Here is a 4767-nt window from a genome sequence, read left to right on the forward strand (position 1 = left end):
CCCCACTCCCACCCCACCCCCAACCTCCCACCCCACTCCCACCCCACTCCCACATACACACACAGTGACTGTGACTCAAGTAGAGCCAGTCTCTCCAGAGAACATGAAGTTCAGAGTTAGGGACACCAGCCCCCTCTATGTCCTGGATTGTGAAGATGTCTGAGCCCAGGGCCAAGATTCCTGGAGGCACCTGGGAGGGCAAGGCCAGCCCACAGAGGCCAGGACTCAGGTGACAGGCCTGCAGGCAATATACTCATGACACCATCTCCAGCTTCCCAGAGCTAACCTCAAGTTCTTTGTATCGGCTGCCTCAAGGTACGCTGGCTGAGGGCAAATATCAGAGTCAGACTGCCCGGTTTTAAATCCTAGCTCTGCCATTGTTGGAAATGGGTGTTCGATGTGGCAAAATCCACACCGAGACAAAGGATCTCTTGGTAAGGCTAGTTTACTTTCTGCAGAAAGGGTGCTGCTTGCTAGCAGTGTTGCCATGAAAGCACAACCGAACAAAGGAGACGGGGATATTTATCATCTTTGTAACCCAATGCAATCGTCCTATGGCTGTGTCCCATTTCCATTGGCCAGAATGGGGCCTCACATTCTAAGCTTGACCTGATTGGCTAACAGCTTGAAACTTTTCTAAATAAGTAAAGGGGAAAGAGGACAAAGAAAAGAGGAAGCTAGTCATGAGAGGGTCAGGAGGGTTTCCAAACAAGGAGTGGCATGCACTATGGTCCAGGGCTCACTCAACCCTGTCCAGGCATGCCAGGCCAAGTCAGAGCAGCTGCATTGGAACATATATAGATACGCATAAACCAAATAAATGACAAGCTCTCTATGGTTTTAAGAAACTTTGAAGAAGAACTTCTCTATTCCTCACAGTCATGTTGGACATGTAAACCAAAAATAAAATTCTAAACCCCCTAATCGACCGAATGGACCCCTCCTCTTGGCCAAAGGGATTCCAAAGAAACCTGAAAAATTAGTTCAGGCCATTATGGGAAAGAGGGGTCAGACATGCCTCATTATGCCCCCCTCCCTTTGGCATTCAAACACAACTCACCAGCATTAACATTAAAACAGAGATCATAAGACTGACAAAATAGGCTCTTTGTACTAATAAGATCCCAAATTCCAACTGACTGTATGTAGTACAGCATCACATGGCAGCGGGCCCTGAAAGAAAGAGAAATATTTTACCCCAAAATATATTTCTTTGACACATATATATAGAGAGAGAGACGGAGTCTTGCTCTGTCGCACAGGCTGGATTGCAATGGCGCAATCTCAGCTCACTGCAACCTCTGCCTCCCGGGTTCAAGCAATTCTCCTGCCTTAGCCTCCTGAGTAGCTGAGATTACAGGCGCCCACCACCACACCCAGTTAATTTTTGTATTTTAATAGAGACAGGATTTCACCATGTTGGCCAGGCTGGTCTTGAACTCCTGACCTCATGATCCCAAAGTGCTGGGATTACAGGCGTGAGCCACCGTGCCCGGACTTCTTTGACATATTTTGAAATGGTCCTGCAAAGCTGTCTCTTGTGGGGAAAATCTACGTTCTGTAGATTTCCCTTTCCAGGTCTTTTCCTGATCCAAGGAGAGATTAACCAAGAGTCTGGCATCTTTTTAAGTCTGATAAGAAATACTTACCATCTATTTCTCTGAAGCCTGCTACCTACCGGGAGGCTTCATCTACATAAGAATGTTGGTCTACACAACACCTTTTCTTATCCCAGACACTCCTTTCTATTCATTCCAGTTCGTTAGACAATAACTATTTCAACCAATTGCCAATCAGAAAACCTTTGAATCTACCTATGATCCAGAAACCCCCACCTACTCTTCCCTGCTCCCAGTTGTCCTGCCCTTCCAGACTGAACTAATGTACATGTATTGATTGGTGTCTGCCTGTAACTTCTGTCCCCGTTACCGAAAAGGGGTCCCAATCCAGACCCCAAGAGAGGGTTATTGGATCGCAAACAAGAAAGAATTCAAGGCGAATCCATAAAGTGAAAGCAAGTGTATTAGAGAAGTAAGGAAATAAAGAAGGGCTACTACATAGGCAGAGCAGCCCCAAGGGTTGCTGACTGGTCACTTTTATGATCATTTCCTGATTGTATGCTAAACAAGGGGTTGATTATTCATGAGTTTTCCAGGAAAGGGCTGGGCAATTCCTGGAACCGAGGGCTCCTCCCATTTTTAGATCACATAGGATAACTTGCTGTCTTTGCCATGACATTTGTAAACTGTCATGGCACTGGTGAGAGTGTCTTTTAGCACACAGATGTATTCTAATTAGTGCATAATGAGCAGTGAGGATGAGCAGAGAACACTTTCGTCACTCTCTTGGTTTTGGCTGGCTTCTTTATGGCATCCTTTTATCAGCAAGGTCTTTGTGACCTGTACCTGTGCCAACCTCCTGTCTCATCCTGTGACTTAGAATGCCTAACCTCCTGTGAATGTAGCCCAGTAGGTCTTAGCCTTATTTTACCCAGCCCCCATTCAAGATGGAGTTGCTCTGGTTCAAACGCCTCTGACACCCTTAAAATTTATAAAAATCAAGCTGCAATCCAACTACCTTGGGCACATGTTCTCAGGACCTCTTGAGGCTGTGATTCAGGCCTTTGTCACTCATATTTAGCCCTGAATAAAATCTCTTCAAATATTTAACAGTTTGACCTTTTTTGTTAATAGACTACTTAACTTCTGTGTCAGTTTCCTCATCTATAAAATGGGGATAATACCTGTTTCATGGGGTTATTGTTTGGATTAATTGAGTTAATAAACTAGGAAGTCCTAAATAAGTCTTAGTGAAAGAATTAGGCAGCCTCATGAAATGGAGCTAGAAATGACTTCATTCATCCATGGCGGTGGAATTTGGGCCTACGTGGGCCAATGTTTGGTGCAATCCATTCTGCAGACAGTGATGCTTATGAGTAAGACAAGTGCTCACGCCATTCCGGCTGCACCTTCGCACACTGCAATCTTCAAGCCCTTATCTCCTCTCACCAGGACTCATGCCGCCAGCTCATGCAATCTCTATCCAGCAGATGTGTTTTAATCACCTGCATGTCCCAGGATGGGAAAGGGGGTGGCAGGAGGTGAGGCTGGAGGAAGAAGGAAGAGGAGGGCTGAGTTGCTGAGCTTAGTCAGGGAAACAGGCCATGACAATAAGGAAGAGGGAAGTGCAGGGCTCCAAGGAAGACACAGAGGGCATCTGCACTGCCCCACCCCAGCCCCAGACTTTGAGGCCTCTGAGAAGGTGGTATCTTAGCTTAGAAAAACTTGAGAGTTAGCTGGGCAAGGGAGAGACATGGTCCCAAACACAAGAAATAACACGAATTGTGTTCGTTCGTTCTTTTTCTTTTTCTGGAAACAGAGTCTTGCTGTGTCACCCAGACTGGAGTGCAGTGTCGGAATCTCAGTTCACTGCAACCTCCGCCTCCCAGGTTCAAGCAAATCTGCCTCAGCCTCCCAAATAGCTGGGATTACAGGGGCACACCACCAAGCCCGGCTTTTTTGTATTTTTAGTAGAGACGGGGTTTTGTCATGTTGGCCAGGCTGGTCTCGAACTCCTGACCTCAAGTGATCTGTCCGCCTCGGCCTCCCAAATGCTAGGATTACAGGCCTGAGCCATTGTGCCTGGCAGAGTTGTGTTCTTGACCAGTTTTCCTGACTCCCCTCCCACCGACTCTCTTAGAGCCAAAGCCTTTATTATTATTATGGGGACAGGGTCTGGCCCTGTCACCCAAGCTGGAGTGCAGCGGTGCGATCACGGCTAACTGCAGCCTCAACCTCCTGGGCTCAGGTGATCCTCCCAGCTCAGCCTCCTGAGTAGCTGGGACTACAGGCGTGCTCCACCATGTGGCTAATTTTTTTTTTTTGTAGCGATGGGGTCTTGCCACCATCAGGAGGCTGGTCTTGAATTCTTGGGCTCAAGGGATCCTCCCACTTTGGCCTCCCAAAGTGCCGGGATTACAGGCATGAGCCACCGGGCCCGCCAGCCTCTTTTAGGAAGAAAACCTGATACCGTCACTCCACTGTTAGAAACCTCTCAGTGGGGTTTTTGGAAATGAAAGTCTAACTTCTTGTCTCCTTCTGACCGTCTCCATGCTGAACCTCATCTTTCCGATGGTCCACTCCTCCAGGGGCCTGCCCGACGCCCAGGGCGGCCCCTCGTCAATCACACAGGACGCTCATGAGCGCGGGATGAATCTGGGCTCCTAAAAGAGGACAAGTTGAAATGGATTTTTAAGGCACTTTAAACACATTTAAGAGAGAAAATAAGGAATAGAAGGGACATGACAAGAACAGTGGGGCCTGCGGGCGCAGCACACGGTTTGGGGTTGGTCGTGGTTTGCGCGTCTGACCGCCCGGTCTCCCTCACCGCCCGCACTGCAGGGTCCAGTCCTTTGCACTCCAGGTGCGGAGCTGGACAGCGGGAGCTCGAGCCACGGAGGCCGCTCCTTCAGGGAAGGATAACCCGGGCTCCTCCGAGCCCCTAAATCCTGAAGACCAAGAAGTTAACTCGGGTTGGAACCAGGCGCAAAATCCCCAGCCCTCGGGCTCTGGGACTCTAGAGCCAACTTGGAAGCCCCGCCCCTAACGTTATTCACCAATCAGCGACGGTCGCGAATCCGTGCCCGCCCCCCGGCCGCGCCCTCTGCCAATGAGCGAGGTCCGAGCGGCCGGTCGCCCAGCCCAGTCCCGACCGGCGCACGCCGCTGTTCGCGTGTCTGGTTCCAATAAAGTTTTTCGCCACTTTGAA

The sequence above is a fragment of the Piliocolobus tephrosceles genome, chromosome 11, assembly GCF_002776525.5.
Source record: "Piliocolobus tephrosceles isolate RC106 chromosome 11, ASM277652v3, whole genome shotgun sequence".
Classification (NCBI taxonomy): domain Eukaryota; kingdom Metazoa; phylum Chordata; class Mammalia; order Primates; family Cercopithecidae; genus Piliocolobus; species Piliocolobus tephrosceles.